Source organism: Oculina patagonica, chromosome 11, assembly GCF_052425735.1.
Source record: "Oculina patagonica isolate OP01 chromosome 11, crgOcupat, whole genome shotgun sequence".
Taxonomy (NCBI): domain Eukaryota; kingdom Metazoa; phylum Cnidaria; class Anthozoa; order Scleractinia; family Oculinidae; genus Oculina; species Oculina patagonica.
In genome coordinates, this window is record NC_135768.1 from 22,858,093 (window position 1) to 22,869,135 (window position 11,043).

At 36.7% G+C, this 11,043-nt stretch overlaps 1 long non-coding RNA gene across 10 annotated transcripts in view; it reads left to right on the top strand.

Moving 5' to 3' along the window:
- The window catches only part of LOC144630730 (uncharacterized), a 101,034-nt gene that overhangs the window by 37,829 nt on the left and 52,162 nt on the right, over window positions 1-11,043 (top strand). For 4 of the 10 annotated variants that reach the window (XR_013566621.1, XR_013566619.1, XR_013566618.1 and 1 more), the window contains exons 2-5: window positions 1,714-1,800; window positions 2,403-2,442; window positions 3,043-3,113; window positions 4,111-4,241. This is a non-coding gene — a long non-coding RNA (uncharacterized LOC144630730). Of the gene's footprint in view, window positions 1-792; window positions 810-924; window positions 1,068-1,713; window positions 1,801-2,402; window positions 2,443-3,042; window positions 3,114-4,110; window positions 4,242-11,043 lie in introns of those variants that run through there. The other 6 variants (XR_013566616.1, XR_013566615.1, XR_013566617.1 and 3 more) reach the window with 6 other exon arrangements.

Sequence of the window (11,043 nt, forward strand, 5' to 3'; positions counted from 1 at the left end):
AAATTGGTAGAATACTTTCAAGGAAAATAACATTGCGTGATATTCCTGGGAAACCATTATACCACTGGGTTATTAGGTTTGTTATTCTTGTCAGTATAAGTATCATTTTATTGGCGCTTTGTAAGAAATAAAGAATTAGCGAAAGACAATTATCGTCAGCTGTTAGGAAATGTATTCACACTGAACACTGAAAATACTCGGTTAACGCATCACTAAGCAATGTTGTTTTTCACATTTTCTTAACGTTTACCTAAATATTTCTTTTCCTTTTTTCAATAGTGTTTTATAATAAATTAACAGTTTCTTTATGTTGTTAATAGCTACTGGAGCCCCAAAGGTATGGAATTGGTCGTTCTGACATTTCCCATAGACGGGTGTTTATCGATAGCATTTCATTTCTTTTGTTAAGCATTTCTTTTCTTAAAATTGTTAGAACACTTTCAAAGAAAATAAAATTTCGTGATATTCCTGGGAAACCATTGCGTAATTTAACGTTTAAAGCAAATTTCAAAATTGGTAGAATACTTTCAAGGAAAATAACATTGCGTGATATTCCTGGGAAACCATTATACCGCTGGGTTATTAGGTTTGTTATTCTTGTCTGTATAAGTATCATTTTATTGGCGCTTTGTAAGAAATAAAGAATTAGCGAAAGTCAATTATCGTCAGCTGTTAGGAAATTTATTCACACTGAACATTGAACACATTTTCTTAACGTTTACCTAAATATTTCTTTTCCTTTTCTCGATAGTGTTTTATAACAAATTTACAGTTTCTTTATGATGTTAATAGCTACTGGAGCCGCAAAGGTATGGAATTGGTCGTTTTCACATTTCCCAAAGACGGGTGTTTATTGATAGCATTTCATTTCTTTTGTTAAGCAGCACTTAAAAAAAAAACAATTTTCTTCCTTGACAGATGTCAATTTTATATCTCATCAGTTGCCAAATGGGGCCTAATAAAACGCAGAAAGTCACGGATCACATTCAGTTCTCCACAAAGAGCTAACCAGTAACGAAGGCTTACTACAGAAGAACGAGAAAACCAAACGACAAAGCCACATTTTGGTGAGTCATGTTTGAAGCAAGTTTAAAATATGAACAGCTCGTTTACACAGGCGTTTTTGTGGCGCAACTCAATGAACTTTTTGTCGCCCCGAAGTTGCATGAAGTCTCCTGCGATATCGCGGCGATAAAATCGCCAAGAAATCGTCGCGAGTTTGCACGGGTGTAAAGTAGCGGCGATAAAATCGGTTGTAAAACATATTTAATCATTGAAAGGCGTTTCTAAGAGAAAGTAAATAATTGTAAAATCGTTTATCTTCAAAGTCAATGAATATTATTTCATACTAGAATTTCTTTCTCTTGAATTTTGTTAGCTTTGTAAGAGTCACTGTGAGTGATTGTCTCAAGAGCAACTATTCAGTCCAAAAATTATTGACCTAGAACCTATTATTTACTTCTTATTTGTGTTCCGTGCAGTCTGTTGTGATGTAACACACAAGTTTTCTTTCTCCAGCACTACATAAAATGTAGACGATTAACGAAATACCATAGTTTATACTAGTAACTCAAACGAGTTTACCGAATTAATCTGCTTGATGGGTTTACCAATTCCTATAGGAATGGATGCTCCGCTCCGCTATTAAAACAAAAGAAATTCGTACTCGTACTCACGTTTGGCTGATACATTATCTACAAACTTCCTTTTTAGAGGAACTCAGAGCTTCACGATGAAACAAGGATTTGCTGTGTTTGTCTTTGCCCTTTGCCTGTTGGCTGCTTCTGCCATGCCGTATGAGTAAGAAAAGAAACTGTTTATGTTTTATTTTTGCATTTAATTATGATGACGATATATCACGATTAAAAAGCCGGCTGACCAGCGTTATATAGTATCGTTTTTTCATGGCCAAGAGCTTGCTTCATAATCTTGAAATACGAAGAAAAAAAACAGAAGATAAAAATTAATGAGAGCAAAGAAATATAAACTTGAGAGAGGCAAATTCCAACTAGAATGGCAATTTTTTAAATTTTGATAATATATCACGATTTCGAATCCACTTTTATTCCTAAGAAATGCTGCATCTATTTTTTAACTAACTGTTCTCGTTTGCTCTTTGCAATCTTTTAATAAAATTTAGCTGCATTTTCCGTGGCGTTTGGCAATCTTCTTTAAAATAAATTTTGATATTTATGCTGGACTTTGGCTGTATTTAATGAAAAGCTTTCCTGCATTTGTTTACGAGAGATGAGTGTTATTCACGAGATGATCATATCACAAGTGAACTGTTATCAATTGCAATAAAAGTATTTCGGTTTTCAGTTTTGTCGATGTTTCGTGAAGTTATGTATCTTCACCTTAAAGTAGTCTTCTAATAGAATCGTTTTTGTTATACTTTTCAGACAACAAGACATGAAGGACGAAAACGAGATTGAAAAGGAGGTAAATTTTGCCGATATGATAGTTATGTTATAAAGATAAATGTGGAAAATATACAGAAAAGATGAAGGGCGAAAAAGAAGAAATTAGACATCAAATGGTCAGCAACCAATAAAATAAACTTTTAACAACACGAAGGATTCTGTAATTTGAGGGAGAGAGAGAGGGAGGGATTTTATTTGCCTCTCCAAAAATGGTTTTTCAGGGTCAATTACAATGAAATGTTAAAACTGTACAGTTAAAAAATAAACTCATTTTAATTATTATAAAGGGCTAAGTTTGAAAGGGTTTTACGGAGATTGTGTGTGGGTGTCGACAAGTGGGTGTTACATCAATACATAAATAAAAAAGGCATGTAATACAAATGTACCTAAGAGTGCAAAGTCATGGTCCACTTTGCTTGGACGTACTGCCTTGTTTTGTTTGAGATTTGCTTTTACAAAAGTCGCCATATGCATATTTCGTCTAAGATAGGGGCGAGATCAATGAACTCACACTCGTTTTATAATGAAAGGACGCTAGCTAACAAGGCGCTTAGAACCTAATTGTAGCACTCGTTAGAGACACTGCTTTGGTGGATAAATTGTTTTTTCGTTTTCACAGGCGGTGAAAAGAGCTCGAGGTGGAAATGAATGTGGACGATATCCAAACCATTGTCCTCCCATGCTACGCTGGTGAGTTCTCATCACTAATGCACTTGAATCCTTTTATTGGTGGTAGAAGTCTGCGAGAAGACGAGCGAAAAACCACAAGAAGGGCAGGAGACGGAGCCAACCTCTAATATTATTGTATTATTTCTGGGAGCAGTAAAGCGCTCCCATGGATCTAAGGGAAATAAGTTATTTATTTCCTTCAACCATGGCCAGTTTTCCTTTACCCCATTATGCAATAGACAAACACTTCTGAAAAATGATAAAATTATGAATTCGAGTTTAAAACGTCGACAAAGGAACTTTTATCTTGAAATAATATCCACGGCAATTTTCCCAGAAAGGCATGTTATTTGGCTAAGCTTTCAAAGTCGTATTTCTCAGCTTAATTTTTCTTGTGTTTTGCCAGCCTTGAGCGGATACTTTGAGTATAGGAGTGCTGAAAAGTTCGCCTACCGGTACCTGAAATTCTTCTCTCCAAAAGTGTGTCGGGCTTTAGACGATTTGCTTTTTGTTTTAATCCCACAAAAGTTCGCCGTATTTTTAAACATCGCTCTATTTACACCTTTTATTGTAGAAGCTCATTTAACGTTTAATGTCGCAAATCAAACATTTTCACGTCATTCTTGGTTCTACAGGCTTTAAAATGATGTATAGGTTTAGGCATTTTCCTAAAATAACGCGCACACGAGGATGGTTTTGCACAAAACGCTCGCGAACCTGTTCAACATTTCATGTCACCATGAGTATGTTTAAACCCTAGATGTCTCTGCACGCATTGTGTGTCTATTAGTTTGTTTGGCGCTACCTTTTCGCTGATCGGGGGCTGAAGAAAATTTATAGAATAAGAAAAACCAAAATATTTGCTGTGGAATAAAGCAATAATGGCCCAGAAGTTTGGCAGGAATAATGAAATAATGAAAACAACGTTATTCCTCTTCAGCCCTCACACTAAGCGTCCAGAACAAGCTTTCTGCTGTTTTCTTTTGCATTACTAATCTGTATTTATTTTCGCACACAGTAAGAATGGCTATTGTGTATGGTAACTCAAGCCAGTCATCGAAGTTGAGGCATCATTACAGTCCACGGAAAAGTTGTCTAATTAACGTTGTGTTTATCATTTAGAAATAAATGTTGCCTCTTGAAAAGGAAGTTTGGCGCTTGTTTTATTCTGACTCATAAGTAACTGGGTAAATTTTACAAAGGCAAGCTAAAGCACCAGTTTTAACAAACGGGGGATTAAGACGTCATGAACACCCCATGAACACCCCACGAACACCCCTTGCAAGGAATAGTTTAAATTTTACAAAGGCAAGCTAAAGCACCGGTTTTAACAAACGGGGGATTAAGACGTCATGAACACCCCACGAACACCCCATGAACACCCCATGAACACCCCATGAACACTTCTTGCACCCTTACGCATGCGCCTTGTTGCAGAACCCCCCGTCTTATACTACTCCCATATTTGCCAACGAGCATATGCTTGCAGTCGGGCTCTATCTCCTTTGTTTTGTTTTTTGTTTGTTTGTTTGTTTGTTTGTGTTTTGAATATATTTAAGTTTTTTATACTTTAAACACTTCTCGAAATGCGCAAACAACTATAACATTCCTATACAAAAATGGTGAGCCACAACTAGATTGGTTTCCTTTAGAGATTTAATTCAAATTTCCTTTCGAGCATCACTGTCGCTTTCATATGAGAGTCTTTTTCTCGATCTCCACCGAAGATTTCTCATACATTCTTTTCTCTCTCTTTTTTCAAAACGTAACGCAATCGCCAACCGGCATAATGACACGTTGATCATGTCCTTCGTCTGGACCTGGGCCGCCTGCGATGTCACACACTAATTTTGCGTCACGCAAAACCCCATTACCACCCAGACGAACATGGGTGGGACAAACGGTCGTCGTATGAAAGTTGCAATTACGCCAGTTCAAATCATGCGTCACGCAATCCCACATTACCACCCTGACATGATACTTTCAATTACGCCGCGTGCAAATACGTTATTCTCTTGTTCCGTCTTTCCTTATCTTGGCGAAGAGTTAGTGGGACACTTTAGTAAAGAAAAAAACATCGCGTGCTATTCCTGGGAAACCATTTTACAACTTGCTTATTACGAATAGAATTAGCAAAATACAATAATCATCTGCTTTTATGTGATCCAAGGCTTAAAATAAACTTTATTTCTGTTATCAATTTTCGATGTAGACATGGCACGAAATACGGGCCTCGAGTTTAATTTTATATTCTATTTTTAAATTACAACAACTTTTTTGGACCAAACGAAATGATAAATAAGTTAAAAGCTTAAATAAAGGCCATTGTATTTATTGTCAATTTATATACGATCGCAGTATTTTAGCATATTTCAGCTATTTAGCTTTTATTTTACACTTTTGTTAGCTCAAGAAAAGACCCGTCCGTTGGTCCGGGACAAGTAGATTTCATTCTCACTTGCCCATTAAGCAAGAGAACTGGCAAGTCGTTTGTTGACTAATTCGTAAAAAGCGAAACAAAGGGACTGTTTATATAAAGAAAAGTTATCCCTGGTAGGAGGGTTACCCTCTCCCGCGAGCAATCTGTAAACGTGAGTTTATCGGGTCACACTGACCCCCCTCTTGTGAAGCTGTAAGACGCTTAAGATCCTTACAGTCTTTTTAATCATGAAAAGTAACAATGCTCTATGACGTCACGCTGCCGTGTATTGCCAGCCCTAATGCAAGCCAATGAAATTACTCCCCAATAAAGGACGAAATCATCCCTACCCTATTTATCCTTTAAAACGACTGAAAGCCACACGTCACAAGTTAAGCCTCTTGTGCAGTAAGTCACATTTGTAACAAGAATTTACAACACTAACAGCTAGGTACGTAATATGTCTTCTCTCGACTTTGTGAACCAACGTCAGGAGAGTGGCAGAAAACAATTCCTTTCTGAAAATCTGTTCTTGTTCGTTTCGCAAAATTAAACAAGGCTACTTTATAATTTCTTGGCAGATGGGTTATCCGCAAATAATTTAGAAAAATAAAGAGGTGTTATTGTTAAAATCTCTTTTTAAGAACAGCGTTAACTAAAAGAGAAATAGTATTAATTAACAGAGTGCGAGTTAAGTGTCATGGTCAGAAAAAATCAAAGAAATCAAAGAAATTTTGGCCACAGCCAAAAACTCATACTTTGTCAGTTTGAGGGCCTAGGTATGTAACTGAAAGATATGAAGTTAGTTTTTCGAAATATTCAAATTTACGGCAGAAAACCACAAATAACGGTAATCGTATCGGAAGCTCAAATTTCACTTCTCGACAATCCGAAATTTCACGCTTTTCAGCTTCTTGCTACCCAGACGTTTCAACCGCTGTAAACCTTTCCTTACCTTAGTTGCATAGATTGACTCTTCCTTTATTGAAATATAGTTAGTATTTTTATCTCTGATTATTTCTGAGCCAGCTGAGCCTCGATTAAGTAGACACATTTTTCTCATTTAGGAAAAAGGCTAAGATAATCCAAATTCAGTGAGGAAAAAAGCTGACCGGTAGTGCTTCAAATCTTCTGATATTTTAGCCAAAGAGAGTCCAGTCGTTGAATTTGAGGTTTATGGTTTCAAAAGTGTAGGATCTAGTAGCAGTTTTTAAGAAAGGTCGATCAAAGGTCGACAAAATTACAATTCCGCGGCTTTGAAAAGAACAACTGAAACACGTGACACGAAACACGCAATAGAGTAATTTGTATATTTTTTGGGCAAAGACAACACGGTAAAATTAGCTTTGAAGTTTTATACGTTTGAGACTTTAGAAAAATAGTATTTATCCTAAAGATTGCCTACAATAGAAGAAATACCAAAAATAACAGCACTTGAACTCTCCCTGATGTTCGTCACGCACGAGCGACTTGGAGCGGCGAATGACAAAAATATTTTCCATTGATTCAAAGTAAGTCATATTCTGAAAAAAGAAAAATCTATTTTCTTTAAACTTTGCCCACAAATCTGTCTTAACTAAAAAACGAAACAGCTTTCATATTTGCAAGTATCGTAAGATATATGTTTTAATATTTTATTCATTTAGACCACAACCGGCCTATTTTTAGCAATGGCGACAAGTGAAAATCGAGTCACCGCTTCAAAAATTTATGCTCTAACTTTGTCTTAACTCTTCTGGAATAAATTGGGGACCTTTATCTGTATAAAGCACACAATTTTGATTCGTTTAAAAGAAACTATTAATACGAAATATTTTTGATTTGAAGTCTACTTGGCCATTGACGCGAACGGTTCGAAAAAATGGCACATTTTCAACGGATCACTGCGCAAAAGTCCAACTACTTCCGCATTACATTTGTTTCCATACCAACTAAGAAGAAGTCAAAGAGTATGGAAATGGAAAAATATGTTGTGGTTTAAGCGAGCTTTTAGTGCAACCAGGCGGCAACTTGGCTTATGTTGCGAACATGTTTTGTTTACATTGCAACAGCGGGCAGTTGCTCAAGCGAAAAGAATTTAGCATAAACAACACAATATTTCGTAAACATTGTAACTTTACAAAACTTTATATCAGCTCACACAATAAAACATCATTTAAAACTCGAAAACCTTAGCAGCTAGCGAGTCAGCAAAAAAAAATACTGTCGCCTACCTGCAAGCCGGTGAGACAACAAAATTCATTGTCAGGTCCGCCATGGCCGTGTTATTGGATTTCACATTTCTTTCTGGTTTTCGTCAACCATAGTATCCGCAGAAAGTTTCAAACGGTAAACATAACACACATAACATAACATTGAACATACCACATGATTGTGATAACTTAAACAAATGAAAGAAAGTTGCGAGCAACACATCCCAAGAAATCAAGCGATCACAACAGATCGGCTTGAACAGTTGATTGAAAGTTGCGTCACGCAATCTAACCTGAATCCAACTGCCTTATGGGCGAACTGAATAATTATTGTCCAAGAATCGGACTGTCCAAAATATGGGCTGTAAATATTTTTGACCGACGTATTTGTTTGATTTCTTGTTTTCGACCACTTCCTGTACATCTACATCTGGATGCTTCCAAATTTGAAATTTTAGGCTCGCTTTTCAAATACAAAAAAAACCCGCTTTTTCAAAATAATAAATTGTTCTAGTAAACGATAAAGGTAAGTAAGAAAGAAATAAAAAGTGGAACACAAATAAGTCTTTACAAACCACGCCGCCACGCACTTGTCATTCATACTTCGTTGTTGTTCTCGCGAAGCATTATCAACTTACAAAACAAATGGAGGAGTTGCGCTTTTTGTTTCACACTTCAAAGTATAGAGGAAGTTGCGGCAATCGAGGGGGGTAACCGAGCTCGTTCGTCTTGGAGACTGCAATGATCTTATAGCAAACCATTTAATTTCGTGGCATTTCTGTTAGAGCACGAACTAGTTTTTGCAAGAGCAGGTGTATTTGGATTGTCTTCATCAAAGAAAGGCGAAATTATATAAGTCCCAAGCATCGCCATTCTAGTTTTTCATAGGAAATATTCAAAACAGCACGGGCCTTTCTAATATCCCACTCACCGTGGTGATAAAAAAGCCATTAGAAGCAGAGATGTGCTAAATGTGCACATGGCCGACAAGATCAGGTTTGTAAACGTATCTCACATTACGGTAGTATAAGCTTATAGATTTCCTTTAATGGCTGAGTGGAAAATTTTTCTAGGCAAAAATGTCTTGTTCACTTTTTCGTTGGCTATATTTTTAGTGTGGCCAGAAAATGTGCAGGGTTTTTCTATCCTTCTGATAATTTCCACCCTACTTCTTTCTCCGTAAGAAGGAATAGATGATGAGGTCAATTGAGCTCTATTACACCCCCCCCCCCCCCTTAACGAACCCGCCCAACCGGGAAATGAAAAAACCCGTCCGCGAATAGGACTGTTTGAGTTTTCTTTCAGCTAAATACGTTTTCAGCTTATAAATACGTAAGCTTCGTTTCTAATAAACATACCAAAATGGTGCACACGAGGACATATACATCTGTTAAAAATATTTAGAGCCGATATTTTGGACAGTCCGATTCTTGGACAATAATTATTCAGTTCGCCCATAAGGCAGTTGGATTCAGGTTAGATTGCGTGACGCAACTTTCAATCAACTGTTCAAGCCGATCTGTTGTGATCGATTGATTTCTTGGGATGTGTTGCCCGCAACTTTCTTTCATTTGTTTCAGTTATCACAATCATGTGGTATGTTCAATGTTATGTTATGTGTGTTATGTTTACCGTTTGAATCTTTCTGCGGATACTATGGTTGACGAAAACCAGAAAGAAATGTGGAATCCAATAACATGGCCATGGCGGACCTGACAATGAATTTTGTTGTCTCACCGGCTTGCAGGTAGGCGACAGTATTTTTTTTGCTGACTCGCTAGCTGCTAAGGTTTTCGAGTTTTAAATGATGTTTTATTATGTGAGCGGATATAAAGTTTTGTAAGGTTACAATGTTTACGAAATATTGTGTTGTTTATGCTAAATTGGTTTCGCGTGAGCAACTACCCGCTGTTGCAATGTAAACAAAACATGTTCGCAACATAAGCCAAGTTGCCGCCTGGTTGCACTAAAAGCTCGCTTAAACCACAACACATTTTTCCATTTCCATACTCTTTGACTTCTTTTTAGTTGGTATGGAAACAAATGTAATGCGGAAGTAGTTGGACTTTTGCGCAATGACCCGTTGAAAATGTGCAATTTTTTTGAGCCGTTGGCGTCAGATGGCCAAGTACACTTCAAATCAAAAATATTCCGTATTGTTTGTTTCTTTTTAACGAACCAAAATTGCGTGCTTTATACAGATAAAGGTCCAATTTATTCCAGGAGAGTTAAGACAATTCCTAAAATTGGAGCATAAATTTTCGAAGCGGTGACTCGACGTTTTTTCCTATTTTCAGTTGTCGCCATTGCTAAAAATAGGCCGCCGGTCGTGGTCCAATTGAATGTAATTCTTAAAAAAATATTTATTGCGATATTTGCAAATATGAAAGCTGTTTCGTTTTTTAGTTAAGACAGATTGGTGGGCAAAGTTTAAAGAAAATAGATTTTTCTTATTTCAGAATATGACTTACTTCGAATCAATGGAAAATATTTTTGTCATTCGCCGCTCCAAGTCGCTCGTGCGTGACGAACATCAGGGAGAGTTCAAGTGCTGTTATTTTTGGTATTTCTTCTATTGTAGGCAATCTTTAGGATAAATACTATTTTTCTAAAGTCTCAAACGTATAAAACTTCAAAGCTAATTTTACCGTGTTGTCTTTGCCCAAAAAATATACAAATTACTCTATTGCGTGTTTCGTGTCACGTGTTTCAGTTGTTCTTTTCAAAGCCGCGGAATTGTAATTTTGTCGACCTTTGATCGACCTTTCTTAAAAACTGCTACTAGATCCTACACTTTTGAAACCATAAACCTAAAATTCAACGACTGGACTCTCTTTGGCTAAAATATCAGAAGATTTGAAGCACTACCGGTCAGCTTTTTTCCTCACTGAATTTGGATTATTTTAGCCTTTTTCCTAAATGAGAAAAATGTGTCTACTTAATCGAGGCTCAGCTGGCTCAGAAATAATCAGAGATAAAAATACTAACTATATTTCAATAAAGGAAGAGTCAATCTATGCAACTAAGGTAAGGAAAGGTTTACAGCGGTTGAAACGTCTGGGTAGTAAGAAGCTGAAAAGCGTGAAATTTCGGATCGTCGAGAAGTGAAATTTGAGCTTCCGGTACGATTACCGTTATTCGTGGTTTTCTCCCGTAAATTTGAATATTTCGAAAAACTAACTTCATATCTTTCAGTTACATACCTAGGCCCTCAAACTGACAAAGTATGAGTTTTTGGCTGTGGCCAAAATTTCTTTGATTTTTTCTGACCATGACACTTAAAGGTTTGCTCGAGAGAAAAAATGCTTTCGAGTCGTAGCCGAATAGACTGTCGATCGTT